This window comes from Lutra lutra, chromosome 5 (assembly GCF_902655055.1).
Source record: "Lutra lutra chromosome 5, mLutLut1.2, whole genome shotgun sequence".
In the NCBI taxonomy this organism is placed as follows: Eukaryota; Metazoa; Chordata; class Mammalia; order Carnivora; family Mustelidae; genus Lutra; species Lutra lutra.
Window position 1 is genome coordinate 75379508 of NC_062282.1, and position 20187 is coordinate 75399694.

At 42.1% G+C, this 20187-nt stretch overlaps 1 protein-coding gene and 1 long non-coding RNA gene across 2 annotated transcripts in view; one reads left to right on the forward strand and one right to left on the reverse strand.

Annotated features, from left to right (window-relative positions):
- TRPC7 (transient receptor potential cation channel subfamily C member 7) overlaps positions 1-20187 on the reverse strand; it is a 146456-nt gene that overhangs the window by 62254 nt on the left and 64015 nt on the right. The gene's annotated exons all lie outside the window — the stretch shown is intronic.
- The window catches only part of LOC125100957 (uncharacterized), a 323574-nt gene continuing 318329 nt past the window's right edge, over positions 14943-20187 (forward strand). The window contains exon 1 of the long non-coding RNA XR_007127712.1: positions 14943-15007. This is a non-coding gene — a long non-coding RNA (uncharacterized LOC125100957). The remainder of the gene's footprint in view (positions 15008-20187) is intronic.

Sequence of the window (20187 nt, forward strand, 5' to 3'; positions counted from 1 at the left end):
CCACCGTCCAGGTTTTGTTCAGCTCACTCTCTCTTTCCTGAAAGCCCACCCAGTGAGAATCTCTCTTCCTCTCCTCTCCTCCAATTCTCGGTCTCTCCCTTTTGTCATAGTGATATGCCTGGATGATCCTCTACCAGAGAGAAAACTCCTCCTGGATGGCTCCAATGGACCTTTAGCGTGGTACTCAGTGAATGGGTACACAGGTGGTGCCATTAGCATGAGTAAATGGCACAGCTAGAAGTTGTGTTCAGACGCAAATCTGGAAGCATCTACAGGACCAGAATGACCTTCCTTACTCATTGTCCCTGTCGTTTGGCAGATTCTCAGCACATCTGGCTATGTCACCACATCTGGAAGGTGCACATAGGTACAAAAGGCTGAAAGTTTCCTTGTTCTTCAAGGCAGATAAATGACCAAATTCATGTCTTGAGTGAATTTGTTTTCACTGTACAAGTGCCAGGAGACAGGAAAAACAATGACGACAACAACTTGCTTCATTACCAAAGGCAGTCAAGCTGGGCGTTTTAGGATCTTGTCAGGGAAAAATTCATACCATCATCTGGAGGGGAGCTACCTGGGAAATGAGCCAACGAGGGAGATTGGTATGGGAGCTCAGTTAAAGGGGATTTATGCTTCTTTGTTTCATATGCATCACTTTGCTGCGCTGCCTCCCTGTCCTTACCTTTTTTGCAGTACCACTTGGAAAATGCTCCTTTTTCTGGCTACTCGGGTGTCTTTCAGTCCTCCCCCTCATATCTGGGAAAATCCATTTGGATGCCTGTACAGATGTCTCGCACTCGATTCCGGGCCCCCTTCCTCCTCCTCCACTGTGCTCCCACAAGCTTAACCAGCCCTGGCGTGCTTCTTCGTTATTCCTACAGCCAAGTGTCCCGCCAGGCAGCCAGCTCCTCCCCGAGCCATCCTGCAAGTCCACTGTGCGGTGAAAGGAGATGGCTACTTCTGAAGACTCTTCCCTCCCATGAAGATTTGTTATCATCTGTTCAGTTGAATAGCTCGGTCCATTGTTCTCTGTTCCAGTTTTCTAGGGGCAGCAGGACATAAAAAACTCCCCCCCGCCTCAAAATAAGCAGTCCTCCAATTTTATAGACCAACTAGAATGACACAAATGGCGAGTACTCTGAACACTGAGTGCCCTGAGCACTGTGCCTGAGACTTAGCAGCCTGTCTCTTAGCAGAGGCAGAATGGTTTTCTCATGGAGACTTCTGTTCATGAACAGCCTGTGCTTTAGACTGTGGGGGAAGAAACCTGAGCAAATGGTGCCGGACTTTCCCAGAGCTGTGCGTGAGATTTTTCCCGAGTGCAGATATAAGGCCAAGGGCCTTGGCCGCCCTCCTGGAGGTGAATGCTAAGTGCATGATTTGCCGGTGCCCACCAGGAGTCCTCCCACAGCACCGAGCCCACAGGTGGCTGACAAAGTCACTGGGTTTCCAATCTGACTTCGCTCTCACGGTCAGAGTCCCACTGTGGGCTCCAGATGACTGCCTCTGCTCTCACCACGCCAGACACCATGCTCCAAACCCGGGTGGGGACTCCGGCCTCCCCACTTAGGGTTATGCCCTAGCCTGAAACCCCAGGAGTAATGGAAGCAGTGTCTAGCAGACCTTCTTGGATTGTCTTCTTGGGCCTTCCTCTCCAGCCAAGCTGCTCCACACACTGTTCCCAAACATGGCCCGTGTAGCCTACCCACCTGTGTTCATCCTGCTCCTCTGTGATTCACTTCCTAATCAGTCTTTGGGACCCAGATTTCCACTTTCGAGTCCTGTCAAGCCCCTCAGCCCCCTGAGATGTTTTGGACTCCCCTGGGTCTTGTTCTATGGCCCACTCACTTGGCAGCGATGGCTGAAGGGTCAAGTTGTGAAGAGCTATTGTATTGTGTTGACATCTTCTCTCTCCTGCTGTTTTTAAGCTCTTTGAAGGAAGCACCTGTCTTTGTATCCCCAAGGATGTGCAGCCTTAAGTTTTACACATAATAGGTGCTCATAATAGTAACATCTGTTGAGTGATGAATTGCATGCTCTTCTGGAGCCTGTGAGGTTTGCTCCATGATTTTCTCTGTGACTCATCATTTCAGCATAATTTCTAAATATAACAAATTCTGTATTACTCAGGGTCTGATGAATATTTAACTATCTTCACATCTTTGCTAGAAGGCAAACAGGGAGAGGTGATGCAGACTAAACCAGGCTTCTGTTTTCTTGCGCAGGAGAGGATTGAAACATGAGACTAAAGCAGGGTTTGAGGCTTATCTTCTGGATCAGATGAGGATTGTTTAATTTCTGGGTATGCCATTACCGCTGTAAGCTGGCACCAACTAAGAAATAGTCACAAAATAATAATAATTATTTTAATAAAGAACAGTTGATGTCTACTGAGCATCTGTTCTGTGTCAGGCTTTGTCCTTAACAGTCACCATATTATTTAACCCTCCCTTCACTTCCTTGAGATAGATGGCTACTGTTACATTCTTATTTTAAGTATGGAAGTATGAGACACGGAAATTCAGTAACTTGGCCATAGCCACAAAGGTGACTGTGACATGATCTTGACTTGAAGCCAGGCCAGTCTGACTCCAAAGACAGTGTTTTGTACTGTTCTTCTATCTTTCCACAAGGTAGATTTTTGATGAGGCAGGTGTACCAAAGCGTGAGGGAGCACGATGATTTTTCCAAGCCCACAGAGGCCCGGGGGCCTTATGATTTAAGATGCTGTTAGAGCTCTCATCTTTTTCTGCTTGTGTCAGTGGGCCAGCCAACTCCCAGTGGAGATAAAAATCCAGAATACACAAGGGGAAGGCTCGAAGCCAGTTTCCTCGACAACTTTATCTTCCTAAAAGGAGTAAGTCATCACACAGAAGATAAAATCCTGGGCGCTCTCTCTTGCCTACACACAGGAGCAGCGGCTGATTCAGCAGTGGCTCCCTGCCTGGTTACCACTTGGCCAAGAACTAGGTTAATGTGAAGGCCACCTAAGTCCAGATTTACACCCTTGAAAAGTACAGACTCTGGGCAAAAAACCGCTTTGCGGAGGACCTCATTAGTATCTTGGGTCTCTTGCCAAGTCCCACCTGACACTGCCATCTTACCAGAAGAGCTGTAGTTTCAGATAATTTTCTGAGCCTGAGTTCTGACTGAATAATGTTCCCAAGTTGAATCCCCAACTCTGCAGACCTTTCCTGGGGGCTTTGCTGTCCCTTGGGTACAGAGATTCAGGGGGTCATGGAACGAGCACAGGTTTCTGGTCAGCCCATCTGATGCCAGTCTTGGCTCTACCACTGATGAGTGAGGGACAGAGAGGCTCACCTTCTCAGGTCTCAGTTTCTCCATCTATAAAATGACCGTAATCATGCATAACTCAAAGGAATTTTCAAGGTTCAGGAAATACAGTTCAGTTTTTGGTTTATAGTTCAATTTTTAAGTGCCAGAATTACTGTTTGTTTGTTTTTTTACTGGTGTAATATTTTACTTTTGTAATAAAAGTCAGAAATATAAATTATTTCTATGTTAAGCCCTGTCCAAAGAATTTTATCAAGAATTAATTTTTTAATGAGTTAAAGTTATGCTCACTTATAGAATATTCATCTACAGATTTCATGGTAAGAGGAAGAAATTTGATTTAACTTTTTTTTTTTTGCAAAAATGATTCTTACTCTAGTTCAAAGACTTTATCAACAAGGAGAACATATATTTAAAGGTACTGATACTGATACAGGAAATTTGCATCTATATTTAATTAAATAAAGGAAGACAAAGACTGGACATTCTTTGTTGAAATAGAAAACACAGCTTTTAGGGGCGCCTGGGTGGCTCAGTGGGTTAAGCCTCTGCCTTCAGCTCAGGTCATGATCTCAGGGTCCTGGGATTAAGCTCTGCATCGTGCTCTCTGCTCAGCAGGGAGCCTGCTTCCTTTTTCTCTCTCTGCCTGCCTCTCTGCTGATCTGATCTCTCTCTCTGTCAAATAAATAAAACCTTAAAAAAAAAAAAAAGAAAACACAGCTTTTAACCAAAGCAAAAATTCTAGTCCTAGGTTGATGGAACTAGTGGTAGGTAGTAGAGTGGGGTGGTCATACATTTTTCAAAATGCCTTTTATCAAATTATCTACTAAAATATTAGGCCAGTTACAGATGAATGAATCAGAGGGAGTTATCTGGAGTTGACTTATGACTTGACGATACCAAATCTTTCAAGTTTGTGTTTCAGAGAAGTGTGGATGCATATATTTCAGCGATGATGTATAGATATGCTTTCCTTTTTAAAATCACACTTCACATTTTATCTTTATGGAATTATTATTATATATTTTTGTTTGTTTTTTGAGAAAGAGGGCACATGCTTGCATGAGAGTTGGGTGGGGTACAGAGGGAGACAGAATCTTAAGCAGGCTCAACACCCAGTGTGGAGCCCAATGGGGGGCTCAACCTCACAACCCTGAGATCACGACTTGAGCTGAAATCACGACTTGAGCTGAAATCAAGAGTTGAAAGTTTAACTGACTGAGCCACCCAGGTGCCCCGCTTAATGTAATTATTTTAAAATCACACTTTAAAGTTGACTTCATCTTTTATGAATTTATATTATAATGCTCATGTATGTTTAATGTGTTTTTTGCCCATGTTTTATTTTTACTTGATGCTTTTATTCGTATATATAGTTTGCACTTAAAATATACTCAGGATTTAGTTTCTTTTAAAATTCAAACTTTCTAAAATGTTAACTTCTGAGTTTTCAACACTTATAAAATGTGACTATTACCAGTATCTTGGTATGAGACCTGAACATTGAAATACTACCAGGTAAGTGACCTGAATGTTGTGGGCCTTGTCAGCTGATGAGCACAGACAGTCCCATGGGTAGACACACATCCATCTATCTCCCCACCAGACAGATAGTTAATGTTGATTGCTGCGGGTGCCAAGCACCTCAGGCCCAGAGAATACAGCAGTATGCAAGATGGTCAAGGCCTTTGCCTTGGGGGAGCTTGTGAATTCCCATATCCTGATGTTTCAAGGCCCTTTCAGGCTGATTGGCAAGAATTTTCTTATGACGGCCTCCCCCTCTCCTTGATTCAGATACTAAATGTCTTCTGAAATGTCCCCAGGTGGCTGAGTCAATGCACAGGCACACCTCCTGTTGCGTCTCTGTACCCCTGTGCTGGCTGTCCCACCATCCGCTCCCTCTTCTGCCCTTCTGCTTGCATTGAAGTCTCCTGCACTGCTCCATGTCTCTGGAGTGTGTCTAGTCCTTTGCCCTCTTTTCTGCTCTTAGGGACTTTCTCCTGCAGCTCTGCTGCTGGTCTCTTGGGCTCCCACATGGTAGTGGGTGCTGAATTCTTCAGGACCTTGAATGCCTTTCCGGTGTGTGGGCCATCCACTTTCTCGGCACACATGACCCCTTGCTCACCATCATGCCTATCTCCACATCTCCATCTGTCTACCCCAGAAATGCCTGTACCTTCTCATGACCATCTTTTCTGCAGGGCACTCCTCCAATAGAGTCACTGGAACTGATGCCCAGGGTGAATTAATGCCTTCCATTGTTCCACAGTTTCTCTGTGTAATTCTGCTTTGAGGACTTCAAGTGGAGGATTACTTGTCTTACTCATTTTACCTCTATTTGACTACATGAGTTAGCCTCCCAAAAGCAGAGGTGTGAGATCCTGAGCCAGTACTCTCAGTTCCCTACATACAGCTAGCTCAGCTTGGCTTATGTGGAGGTCAGGGAGGATCTGAGGACTGCCTCATATTGAACTCAGAACTCCACCTCACCCCTATGTTCACGTTTTGTCCAGACGTATCCTTACTTCTGGGAGTTTTTCTCTCTGTCTTTCCATAACATTAACCTTATTTCCTGCTCTTCTTCTTTCCAGCACCAGCCTGGTCAACAAAGTTAACCCTAATGTAGACAGTGTTCAAGTTCCTTCTCACGTACTTCTGGGCCTTATGCAAACAATAGGGGTTATTTATGATGAACGCCCTCTCCCCAGTAACTACCATAATTCTCTAGAATTACTAGCACGCAGGCAACTTTTAAGGGATGTTTCCTAATTCTCGATTTCACATTTCCCATTTCTGTCATCCAATACCTTAAGGGACATTGTTACTTGACAGAGATCCTGGCACATACCTTAGCCAGCTACTTAGTACAGGTTGCTTTCTTTTTCTCGTAGTATTGGTGCCTTCTCTGTCACCCAGGCTCCCAGTTGCTCCTTTCACTTCTCTGGGAAATGTGCATATTTGTCACTCCCTAAACACTGGGAAACATGCAGTGTTTATTTCTGGCGAAGGCATGTTCTGGTCATGCAGGTGACTGCTGGATGTCATTCTTACATGTCAAATGACGGGTATGAATATTCAGCAACCAATGCAAAGGTCCTCTTGACACTTCTGTTTAGTATTTGAAGAGGCAGTAGTCCTCCTTGTCATTCAGGTGTCAACCGCTAAGACACACACATAAATATAAAAGTTCTTGTGTGTGTGTGTGTGTGTGTGTGTGTGTGTGTGTATATATATACACATACACACATATAAGTTTATATATATGTTTATATATATATATATATACATACACACATATAAGTTTATATATATGTTTATATATATATATATAAATATAAATAAAAGTTCTTGATGGGTTAATTTTAGTCTTACTTTGAGTGCTGGTTTTTAATCAGCTCATGGCTGTCACATTTTTTCCTTCTTTAAGAATGTTCATATTCTTCAGAAGTAGAAACTGAGTCTTATAAATGACTGTGGTATGTTTAAGGTCACATCTGTGTATGCATGTATTTACATCTGTCTTTCTGTCCAGCCAGCCAGCCAGCCAGCCAGCCATCATTTATCCATCCATCCATCCGGAAAATACCCACTGAGCCAGATACCAGGAACATAAAAGTTAAAAATAATGTTCTGGCTTTCATGACCCTCAAAGTCTAGTCAGGGAGACAGGTCAGCAGGCAAATTCACTGTAGCTCAGTCAGTGCTATAGCAGGGTTTAGATCAGGATGCCATGAAAGAGCAGAGAAGAAGCACCCATCCCAAGAAGGGACGTGGAGGGACAGTGAGGGAAGGCTTTCTAGAGGAGGAAGGTTTCTTAAGTTGAGCTGCGTAGCCTATTAGCAGGCTATCAAGAGAGTCAGGAAGGTCATGCTAAAGAGAAGGAGTTGCAAAGATTTTGGAGCTCCAAAGTCAGATAGATCCTGTTTTAAATCTTGACTCTGCCTCTCAGTCAGATCTTTTTCACTGGACAATGAGGATGAAGATATTGAAAGTGCAGTGACTGAGCGCAATCAAAACACTTGGTATGGTGAAGGGCACAGATTAAGCACTTAATAGATTGTTATTGTTATTCAGAGCCTGGTATGTCAGGAGAAATACAGGTAGCTTGAGGTAGGATGTCTTTTGGGGAGCAGTGGAAGATAGGAGCCCCTCAGGAGTCTAGCATCACCCTAAGATGGAGACTAAGCATGCCTCAGAGGAACAGGATGCCTTAGGAGCTAGCAAGAGTTGTAACAGTCTTTCTTTTATTTGTAGATTTATGGGCCAGAAGCCCATGATGTAGATTGTATGTGCACACACACTTGTCCCTGCTTCTCCCCCTGCTGCACTCCCACTTACCAAAGAGCAGAACAACATCATTGAAATTACAGCATCAGACAGTCTTAAAAGGCTCCAGAGGCACCTGATTCATGGAACCTGCCCAGCAGACGATGATAATTTATTGTGATATCCAGGGTTCTGTTTGCAGCTCCTTTAAATGTTAATGATCAATAATGTAATTATAATGAGGAAAGTTTCTGGGCCAGTTGTGAGTTTAATTTAATTTATAAAGCCATCTGGAGCTTCACAGAATTCTTTTTATATTTTTTCCGGGCCAAATTTGATAGATTCTACTTGCTATAATGTCAAACATATAGTAAAGACACTACCCCAAGCTCTGAGAATCCTGAGGAGAAGCCTAGTGACCCGAGGATGAGTCAGAGGGTGCAAGAATGATGGTGGATTCTGTAATCTCCCCTCTCCTCAACTCCCCAAGAACAGAGAAGGGACCAGTGAAACTGGTGAGCCACTTTCATCTGGACAAGAGGCCAGACCAATGATTACCCGCTATGGATAGAGAAAAAGAACATTTCTTCCCATGTCTCTGAGATTTTTGATAACCTGTTTCTTGAGTACTTCCAACCTGACACTCTCCTTTTTTCTCAGTGTGATGAAGCCCCACTAGCCTCCTTACCCTTCCTGAAACATACTAAGGCTTCACTTGAGTGCCCTGGTCAAAATAGAAGTCTTCTCTCTGCCTACCAAACAGTCCCTTGCTCTCTCTCATCTGGCTTTATTTAGCTTTATATCACTCAGCAGCCGCCAGAATTTATACTATACATTTATTGTCTGTTACTGCCCTAGAATGTCAGGTCCATAAGGGCAAAGGAATTTTTTTTATTGCATTGTATCCATAGTACTCAGAACAGGGTCCAGTACATAGTAGGCTCTCAATATTTGTTGAGTTAGTGAATGAATGAATCTTCCAGCTCATCTCCTTAACTACCGTGTAACCCCCCCACCCCAAATAGGAACTCGAACTCTTTTTTCCACCTGGGGTATAATAAGACATTTTTAAAGATGGTGACAGCAATATCTTCCATCTCACATATTCAGCAATGTGATAGAGGTGGGGTCTCTTTCTACTGCTGCTGAGGTTGGGCTAGTTCTCAGTGATCTGTTTGGATCAGTAGAATGTGGCAGAAGTGAAGCCACCGAACTTTCCAAGACTGGACCTTGGAGATCTTCAGCATCTCCCCTCACTCCAGGGGAAGCTCCCTCTTTAAAGGCAACTGCCTTGTAAGAGACGAGTTCCCTAAGATCACTGTACTGTTAGGGAGTGCCACATAGCCCGTGGGGTGGGGCAGGGGGATGGGGAGAGAGACAGAAAGAGAAGAAGAGGGGAAGAGAGAGAGAGAGACCAACCAATCAGCCAAGACTATATAAAAGGGCATTCAGGTGCCAGACATTTAAGTGAAGCCTTCTGGAATCTTCCATTGCAGCATAACCACCAATTGAATACAACTGAGCAAATGACTCCAGCTGATGGCACTGTGGCCATAAGAACTTCTCCCTTGAGCCATGCCAGATTTCCTGACCCACAGAATTATAACCAGATAAAATTATTTGTTGTTTTTTTGAGCCAGTAAGTTCTGTGCACGAGAAGATAAATTGCACGCATCCATTCACTTTCAGGCCCCAGTACTCTGTCTTGCCTCCTTTTCCCTGGGGTAGCCGGGCAGGAGCTCCCTCCACAGCTTTCACCTCTTCTCTGCTGGGATGCTCTTTCTCTCTTCTTCACAGAGGAAGAAGTGTCCCTCTTAATCACAGCTGACTGTCACCTGCATTCTTGACCTACCCTCCTGCCATTGGTCTATCTGAAATCTGGCCCCTGAACTCTGCTGCAATTGCTCTCTCAAAATCACGTTAATTTCCTTTGCTAATCAGACCCAAGAGTCCATTCTGTGTCTTCCTCCCTTCTGACAGCTCTGTAACCCAGATGCCACCTCCTGCCCACTGAGCTTTAGATGTCCCTGCCTTGATCCCCTCTGCATTGCTAGATGTCTGAATAACCTGCCCTGAAGATGAGCCCATCATGTTTTTCCAGCTGAAGGGTCATCCCGGCAGAATGAGTGGTGTTTTGCCTTCTACCTTCTGAGGAGGAGGACAGGAGGGTTCTGTGAGCAAGGTAGTCCTGGCTCAGGAGGAAGTACACAGTATCTTGGGGTTTTTGTGATGGTTCCAAAGGCCACATAGTGGGTTTATTGGGGGGTCAAGGCCCAGTGAAAGGGAGGGGTGGAGGAGGGTATCTGGTACTGGAGAGATGCTTCCTGAGATGAGAAGAAGGAAGAGGCCTCTGTGAGTTTTCTGTGGGGTGTAAACATCAGATTGCATTTGAACTCTGCCCCAGAGGTAGAAGGACCACCAGATAGGGGTCATTCTAAAATACTGGGGGTATCGATCCAATGCCAAGGGGCTTCTTTGTGGAAGGGGAGGGTCCCAGCAGTAGCCTGGCTCACAGATCCTGCTTCATTGGAAGCTCCTTGAGGGAAGGCAATCTTGTGTGTTTTGTTTTATCGTATTCCCAACACCTGTTACACTATTTGGGACAGAGAAAGTGCGAAAACCACCAAAACAGTATGGTTCAAAACCACACTGTTGAATGAATTAGATGGAGCTATAGCTTGTGCAGATGGTGATCAGTGCATACTAAAGGCAGCAGGTGTCCCCAAGGAGAAGTGGACAGGCCAAGAGCTCTCCTTTGGGTACACAGGTGAGTTTTCAGGACTGTGGTGGGACAGACGAGGATGCCCCAGAGTGACTGAGATAGGATTTCCCCGCAGCCTGGGTAGGAGATGCTGGGTCAGATTTCACATGGCTTAGAAAAAGTAATGTTAGGAGGCAACATTTACTGAACATTTGTGATGCCACCCAGTTAATATGTAGCCAGTCCCTTAACTACTACCTGCTCCGGGTCAGAATAATTTCTGGAAGGTAGCATTTGTAATGTGCTCGCCGCTCACGTTTATCCAGTACTTACTATGTTCCAGGACTTTATAAGCGAGTATTATTGCCCCCACTTTAAGAGATGAAGGAAAAATAAGGTTAAGGGATTTGCCTAAAGTGACTCCAGGCTGTTTCACCCCAGAGCTCATGATTCGAACCACTACTCCACTCAGAAAAGATTCAGCATGATTCACATCATGTTGAAAGACCTGGTTTTCAGCAGAAATGTGCAGTCTTTGATTTTCTGGGAAGGATTCATTTATTTCAGGAAGAAGGCTTTAACAACCATGTTATATGGTTGTGCATATATGTGCAATGCTTATAATAACCAATTACAATAGAATATGTATCCATGTGTGTCCCCCACCCTCATAGAACACTGTTTTCTTGGGGTAGTGGTCTATTATCAACAAATGATCTAAAACTGGTGCTAATAGATTAGCTTGCTGGAACTTTGTCTTTATAAATCCTCCCTAACAGACCTTAATATCACTAAATTTCAACCTGATGGTTACTGAAAGCCACTTCCAAATTAGTGAACATTTTAATATTTCCTTTTTGCTCATTGAATGAAGGTCTTTATTAGAAAACCAAGTACTGTTTCGCATCCCCTGAAAATAATCTGAGGAAACTGGAGAAGAAGGGGTTATTGAGGATCTGGTGAGAGGTTATGTATCTCTGAGGATCTTGGCTGCGTTAGTATCTATAGCCAGACCCCTTCTCTACTTTCTGGCACTGCTCTGCCTTCATGCATAGGGCTTATGGATTGAGCAGGACCACTCAGCTCTGTGGGTTCACTTACTCCCCCACCTCTTCCCTTTGGGAATTCTTCTGGCAACCTGCTAGGCAGAGGGAGCTGGTCTTCATCCCCTGGTCCCAACACAGAGTGGTAGCTAAGAACAGAGGCTTTAAGACCAGGGATGTAAGTTATTAGAGTTCCTCTTCTACTTCTTACCAGTTGCATAACTTTGGGAGAGTTGCTTCCCCTCTCTGGGCCTTATTTCCTTCATCATTAGTATGGGGATCCATGGCTGAGGCTATGAGATGCGGCATGCACATGAAGAATGGGGCAGGGCTGGCACCCTGAAAGAGAATTACTCTGTGTGTTCTTTCTGAGCATCTCTCTTGAGTCCTGATTCATTCTCTCTTTGTCCCTGTCCAGTCCTTCTCCCCTCCATGTGGGCCCAGGACCCTACACTGCCTCATCCCACCACAAAGTCCCCCAGGCTCCGAAATGCCCTCCTATCCCCTCTGTCCCCTAAATGAAGTCTCTGTTAGGGCCATTTAGGGATCCCAGTAATATACTTTGTCCAGTGGTTGTGTTGGTAGGCCAGACTCCACAGAATCTTCTAGGTTGGATTTGTGCCCTGGACTGCAAAATCCTATTTTCTGTGTCCAAAAAAACCAGTTCTACAGATTCTTCTTCCTTTTCATAAACATAGCTACCACCTTGCTTCAGGCCCTCATCACCTCCCACTGGAGTCCTTTAGTTGCATCTTAGCTAGTTTCCATTCTCCCTGCTACGTGAACTGTCTTATGGAAGCAAGCCTACCTATAGTCATGACATAGCCCCATAGTCATGACTTGGCCCCAACTGTGTAAAAAGTTCTGTATTGCATAAGAGCCCTTCGTATGGCTCCAGTACGCACACACTGAAGGATATTGGTGGTGGTATGTAGTGAGTGGCCATGGGTGGGGGGATTTCACATAGAAAATGCTCACGTGCCTAATGACTAGAGAAATTCACTTTAAAATATGCATAAGACAGTATTTTACATCTACTAAATTAGAGGGAAAAATGCTAATAATATCTAATGCTTACAAAGTACTGATGAAACCAGTTATATAAAACTATTGATACTAAAAAAATAGTGTAGCCCTTCGGAAAAATAATTTTGCAGTGTTTTTTAATAAAATAAATAAAATAATTTTGCAGTGTTTCACAGATATTTGTGTCCTTTTACCCAGAAGCCTCACTCTCAGAAACTCAATTTTAGGAAATAACTAAAAGAAGGAAAGAAAGCGATACGTATGGAGATAATAATAAAATATCAATCTAAGAGAAAAGCGAATGTTCATCAGTAGACAAGATATAAACACTGATACATGAATCCTGGCATAAAAATAATAATTATTGACAAAAAGAGAAAAATGTTTACCTTCTAATGCTAGGTGAATCACACCACAGAATTATTTACCACATAGCTTTAAGTATGTAAATACAAGTCTCCGTATGGGAAATAATTGGAGGAATGTAAGCAAATGGAAACAATTGACATATGAACATATGATTGTAGATTATTCTTTTCCTTTTTAAAATTTTTCCTATTGTTAGGCTCTTTGTGTAATAAGAGTATAGAGAGAAACTGTGAAGACAGCGTCATGGATTCCATTTCCATTATGGAATGAAGCCTGTATGTTTCAGCACATATCTACAGCCCAGCACATCTGGCCCTACAACCCCAGGCTCCTGGTCCCCAGCCCCACCCCCATTTTGCCCCTTCCTCCCTAGCCTCCTCCCTTCCCAGATGCCGTCACCCTGACCATCTGTAATTCTCCAAACATTGTCATACCTTTGTGCTTTCCCCCAATTTCCTTGTCTGGAAGATCTTCATTCTCCTTTTATTTTGAGCTCTGACATATCTTTTACATCTGACTCAGAAGCTACCTCCTCTTCTTCCTTACAGGCTTCCCACATCATTTTTGCCTGAGCTAATCTTTCCTTCCTTTGTTGGTCAAAGGACTAGATACAGGTCTCTGTAGCCCTTTAGGATGTAAGCTCCTGATGGCAGGGACTGGGTCTTACTTTCTAATGTCCACAGATTCAGCTGATAATAGGTGTCACATGATTTGTCTCCTCCCCCTTCAACTTGTAATTCTGCCTGTTCAGAAAGAGCTAATACCTATCAGAAGGGAAGCAAGCAAATAGTCAAGTGATACATCAAATGGGTTTTTTTTTTAAAGTAAAAAATTGGTAATTTCTTCAGGATTCAGTTTTGGAGACCAAAATATTACTAACTTTGTCAGTCAAACAGTGGTATTTTATATTTAAGTGCTATTTCTTTCTTTCTTTTTTTAATAAAAGAAGGCTTTCAGTGATGATCTGAGTTTTTCCACAGACTCAGTGCAAATAGTTATGAGTTCAAGAATGAGACAAATAATGACTGATATCCAGTAGCACATTGTGGGCTACTTTTCTATTTATATTATTTGATCCTCAAGAGAACCCTTAATTTTTAGGAATGCATTTCATCCACAACATGTGATTTTATTGTATTTCAGAAAAATTAAAGCTGGGAGAAAACTCAGGCATGTTTCATTAATTTATTTAGTCATTTAATGAGTAAATAATTTTGAGAATCTATTGTTTGCTTGGGTCTGCTGTAGGCTAGGGATACAGTGGTGAGCTGCTTCTGCAAAGTCTAGTGTGTTGGAGGAAATAAACAGTAAACAAGTAAACAGACATTTACTATAAAAGAGGGTACTGGGATGGAGAGTAGCCAGTGAGGGAGGGAGCAACGTGGTGACCACATTCATATAGGATGATCAGGAGGGTCACTCTGAGAAGGAGATAATTGTTATAATTATATCTGAGTTTTGAACAATGAGGAAGATCTGGCCAGCAAATATTTGAGGGAGAGGGATCCATCCATAAGTTCTCTGGGTTGGGAACTAGTGTGGAATGTTGAAGGGACAGGAAACCAAGCAGTGTAGTTGGAGATCAGTGAACAGGAGTGAGCTTGGTGCAAGGTGAATTTAGAGAGAAAGGCCAGGCCATGCATCATCTTGTAGGCCATGGTTAGTAGTTTGGATTTTAAGTACTTTAAGGGCAAGAGGATGTTGTTGGTGGCCTGCCTAGATCCCTTTATAAGTTAGGCATACACATCCTCAGCTTCTGGGTGTGTTGGTTGTTTAGAGCTCACTGATACATCCTTCTTCAGAAATTTACCTCCACCAATGGGAGCTGCTTTGCCCAGAAATGCCTAGGAGGTTATGTCTGCCTTGGGGATAGCCTGCAAGTAATGACTTACTGATACAGATGCCCCTGTCTTCAATACGGGGCACGAATGTAGTGCTACTCACACTCCTGAGCTCTCCCACGAGATGTGCCTGAAGTTAGGCTTCACTGAAGCCACTTCTTAGCTCCAACTTCTCCAACTTCTGCCCCTTCATGGCAGGATTCTTCTGAGGTCACTCACTTACACAAGAACATTTATCACAGGCTCTGCTTCTCGTAGTGCTAATTATTAGACTGTGAGTTCCCTCGGGGCAGGGGCTGTACCTGTCTTGTTCACTTTTAGATGGAAGATGTGAATGGGGCATAACACAATCTGATTACTTTAAAAAATTCTGTAACTTTTGTTTGCTTGTGTGTGTTTGTGTGCAGGAGGAGGAGAGAGAGAGACCAGAGGAAGAAGACCAGTTGGAGGCTACTCCAGTCTTTTAGGTACAATTCGACTATTTAAGTGAAATGATCTCTATTTGGCCAAGATTTTCATCCATAATTATACTTACAAAACTCCCCTTCCATCAAGGAATTTGCAAGTGACCTTAGGCAGATGAATGTTAATAAAAGAATAATGCATTATGGTACATAATGGAAGGAATATATAAAAGATCAAATGCTCATTAAGACTCTGAATCCATATATGAGCATTTAGTACAGAAATAATGAGAGTTGGTCTTTAGCTTAATTACTGGAGTTAGTCGCAGGTCCTTGGGGGAACTATAATTTCTAAGATCTGTTTGACTCTGGGATAAAAGTGACAATTTGAAAATGGCTCTTGCTGTTCTTTCCACTTCAGGCTAGTAAATGCATCTGATTTGCATCTGTTTCTTGGAGGCGCTGGGGATTTATGTTTCTCCCTTGAATGCTCCTCTGATTCCCTTCTTCTTGTTAACCTCCAAAGCTGGATGTAATAATAATCACACTCAGACTATTTTAACAAATGCAGCACATGATGAATATCAGGATAGTCAGAAAAGCTAAGGCCAGGTAGCCTAGGAAACATGATAACCAAGAAGAAGAAAATGCTTTAAAAGATTATCCTTTTGTGCAAATATTTATATAGTGAAAGAGCTGAACAAAAGGCAGCAAAATAACCAAAAGGCAGTAGCTTTCTATCCTGTTGTGACAGCCCATGCTTTGAGGATCTGAAATCCTTTTTGCAAAAGCATAGTAGTATCTGCTCTTTAGAGGAAGTTGTGTCAGATGATTGATAGCAGGCCTGAGGAAGGGCAGAGAGGAGGTATCATGTGCTCTGTTTTTCCCTCTTAAAACTGAGCCTGGCAGGGTGTGGGGGCAGGCCATCAACTCTGGCTAGTAAGAGGAGGGAGCAATCCTGAGATCCACCGTGAAACAGTCAGTGATCTGAGCTTACTTTTGGAGGGTAAAGGCTGCATGTTCTCTCTCTGACTGTCTGGGGTGTCCTAGCAGCCACCCATCTCTCTGCTCCATCCCTAAGACTACCAGGCCAGAACCAGTGTTAGGGTTTTTTAAGATAGTAAGAGTTCTCTTACAGAGTTCCAACCCTATAGTGAGCCAGGTCAGCAATAGAAAAAAAATGGGGGTGGTGGCCTCTTACTTTGAGGCCAGCATGGAATAGCAGTTGAACTCTGTTATGAGCATTTATAATCACAAGGGGAATTACAGTTAGTGGAGAAGGATTAAAGCCTATGACTTTGCACTTTATGCCTGTCTGTTCATTTGCTCAGCAGGGAGTAATACCCTGTATGTACATTTAATGTGCAGGGTGAGTACTGTTTTCTGTCTTCAGAGACCAAGATGGATGACGATGGGTCCCATCTTCCAGGAGCTCAGTCTTTCCAAAAGCTAGAATCATGAGAGCTTTTAAAAAACACCTTCTCTGGGCTCCCACACAGAATTGGATTAGAAACTCTCTGGGTGGGGCACCAACATTGGTGTTCTCTAATAAAGCTCTCAAGTGGTTTCACCATGAAGCTAAGTTTCAGAATTTAGTTTTAGAGAGATCTAACCTTGAATTTGGTCTAGAGAGATGGGATACATCCTTGAGAACTATAATCCCTGCCCTTAGGGTTTATAGGTAAGGGGTTATGGCCTAGATTCTGAAAACTATCCCAGAGATTCTCCACACAGGATGCTTGTGTCCCCACTATTCCCTCAGGGGCATTAGAGAATATCTGGAGACATTTTTGGTTGATACAGCATGGGAGGAGAGTGGTACTGGCATCTCATGAGTAGAGGCCAGAGATGGTGCTAACTATCCTATAAGGCACAGGATGGTGCCCCCAGCAAAATATTGACTAAATATACAGTAGTACTGAGGTTGAGAGATCTTGGTTTAGTCTTTTGTTTTTAATTTAAAATCAAGGTAATTAATATGTAGTATAGTATTGGGTTGAGGAGTAGAATTTAGTGATTCATCACTTCCATATAATCCTCACTGCTCATTTTATCAAGTGCCCTCCTTAATGCCCATCCCCATTTAGCCCATCCCCCCCACCCACTGCCCCTCCAGCAACCCTCAGTTCGTTCTCTGTCTTTAAGAATGTCTTATTGTTTGCCTCCATCTGTTTTTATATTATTTTACTTTTCCTTCCCTTCCCCTATGTTCACCTGTTTTGTTTCTTAAGCTCCACGTATGAGTGAAATCATATATTTGTGTTTCTCTGACTGACTTATTTTGCTTAGCATAATACTTTCTAGTTCCATCCATGTCATTGAAGATGGCAAGATTTCATTCTTTTGATCACTGCATAATATCCATGTGTGTGTGTGTGTGTGTGTGTGTGTGTGTGTGTGTAATATCTTCTTTATCCATTCATTAGTTGATGGACATTTTGGCACTTTCCATAATTTGGCTATTGTTGGTAGTGCTGCTGTGAACATAGGGGTACATGTTCCCCTTCAAATCATCATTTTTGTTTCCTTTGGGTAAATACCTAGTAGTGTAATTGCTGGATTGTAGGGTAGTTCTACTTTTAACTTTTTGAGGAACATCCATACTGTTCTCCAGAGTAACTGCACCAGTTTACAATCCCACCAAAAGTGGAAAAGGGTTCCCTTTTTCCACATCCTCTTCAACATCTGTTATGTCTTGAGTTGTTAAATTTAGCCATTCTGACAGGTGTGAGGTGGTACCATTGTGGCTTTGATTTCTGTTTCTCTGGTGCTGAGTGATGCTGTGTATCTCCTCATGTGTCTGTTAGTCATTTGGGTGTCTTCTTTAGAAAAGTGTCTGTACCTGTTTTCTGCCCATTTCTTAAACTGGATTATTTGGTTTTGGAGGGTTGAGTTTGATAAGTTCTTTATAGATTTTGGATGCCAACCCTATGGAATATGTCATTTTCACATACATTTTCCCCTTCTCTTGGTTGCTTTTTAGTGTTTCCTTTTCTGTGCAGAAGCTTTTTTATCTTGATGAAATCCCAATAATTCATTTTTGCTTTTGTTTCTTCTCTTGCCTCTGGAGGTGTGTCTAGAAAGAAGTTGCTAAGGCTGAGGTTAAAGAGGTTACTACCTGTGTTCTCCTCTAGGATTTTGAAGGTTTCCTGTCTCTCAGTTAGGTCTCTCATCCGTTTTGAATTTATTTTTGTGTACGGTGAAAGAAAGTGGTCCAGTTTCATTCTTCTGCATGTTCCTGTCTGGTTTTCCCAATGCTGTTTGTTGAGGAAACTATCTTTTTTCCATTGGATAATCTTTCCTGTTGTGTTGAAAATAGTTGTTTGTTGAGGAAACTATCTTTTTTCCATTGGATAATCTTTCCTGTTGTGTTGAAAATAGTTGACCATACAGTTGTGGGTCCATTTCTGGGTTCTATATTCTGTTCCATCGGTCCGTGTGTCTGTTTTGCCATTATCATACTCTATTGATGATTACAGCTTTGTAAGACAGCTTAAGGATCCAGAATTGTGATGCCTCCTACTCTGCTTTTCTTTTTCAACATTATTTTGGCTATTCAGGTTTTTTCTGGCTCCATACAAATTTTAGAATTGTTTCTTCTGGTTCTGTGAAAAATGCTGGTGTTATTTTTATTGGGATTGCATTGGATGTGTAGAGAGCTTTGCGTAGTATAGACATTTTAACAATATTTATTCTTCCAATTCATGAGCATGGACTGTTCTTCCATTTCTTTATGTCTTCTTCACTTTCTTTCATAAGAAATTACAGTTTTCGGTGTACAGATCTTTTATCTCTGGTTAGGTTTATTCCTAGGTATCTTAGGTGTTTTTGATGCCATTGTAAATGGAATTGATGCCTTGATATTTGTCTTTCTTTTGCTTTTATTGTTGCTATATAGAAATGCAACAGATTTCTGTACGTTGGTTTCATATCCTCCGACTTTGCTGAATTCATGTGTCAATTCTAGCAATTTCGGTGGAGTCTTTCTGGTCATCTACAAAGAGTGAAAGTTTAACTTCTTCCTTGCCTTTTTGGATGCCTTTTATTTTTTTCCATTGTCTGATTGCTAGGCTAGGACTTCCAGTACTATGTTGAACAACAATGGTTGGAAGTGGACATCCTGTCATGCTCTTGCACTCAAGGGAAAAGCTCTCAGTTTTCCCCATTGCGAATGATATTAGCTGTGGATCCTTCATTTATGGCCTTTATGATGTTAAGGTAAGTTTCTTCTATCCCTACTTTCTTGAGGGTTTTTATCAACAAAGGATGCTGTATTTTCTCAGATGCTTTTTTGTATCTATTGAGAGTTTCATATGGTTCTTATCCTTTCTTTTATTAATGTGGTGTATCATGTTGATTGATTTGCAGATATTGAACCACCCTTGCAGCCCAGGAATGAATTCCACTTAATTGTGGTGAATAATCCTTTTAATGTACTGTTGGATTCAATTAGCTAATATCTTGTTGAGAATTTTTGTACTCATGTTCATCAGGAATATTGGTCTATAATTCTCCATTTTAGTGGGGTCTTTGTCTGGTTTTGAAATCAAGGTAATGGTGGTCTCATAAAATGCATTTGGAAGTTTTCTTCAATTTTTAATTTTTGAGAGTTTCAGAAGAACAGGTATTAATTCTTTTTTAAATGTTTGGTAGAATTCTGCTGGGAAGTCATGTGGCCCTGGACTCTTGTTTGTTGCGAGAATTTTGATTGCTGATTCAGTTTCTTTTCTGTTTGTGGGTCTGTTCAAATTTTCTATTTCTTCCTGTTTCAGTTTCCAGTTTTTAGGAATTTATCCGTTTTTTCAAGATTGTCCAATTTGTTGGCAGGTAATTGCTCATAATATTCTCTTATAATTGTATTTCTCTGGTGTTGATGATCTTTTTTCTTTCATTCATGATTTTATTTATTTGAGTCATTTCTCTTTTCTTCTTGAGAAATCTGGCTAGAGGTTTATCAATCTTATTAATTCTTTCAAAGAACCGTCTCCTAGTTTCATGATCTGTGCTACAGTTTTTTCGATTTCTGTGTCATTTATTTCTGAAAAATCTTAATTATTTCCCTTCTTTTGCTGATTTTAGGCTTTGTTGTTCTTTTTCCAGTTCTTTTAGACTTAAGGTTAAACTGTGTATTTGAAACTTTTCTTGCTTCTTGAGGGAGACTTCTATTGCCCCATACTTCCCTCTGTGACTACCTTTGGTGTATCCCAAAGGTTTTGGACTGGACTGTTGTGTTTTAATTCTCA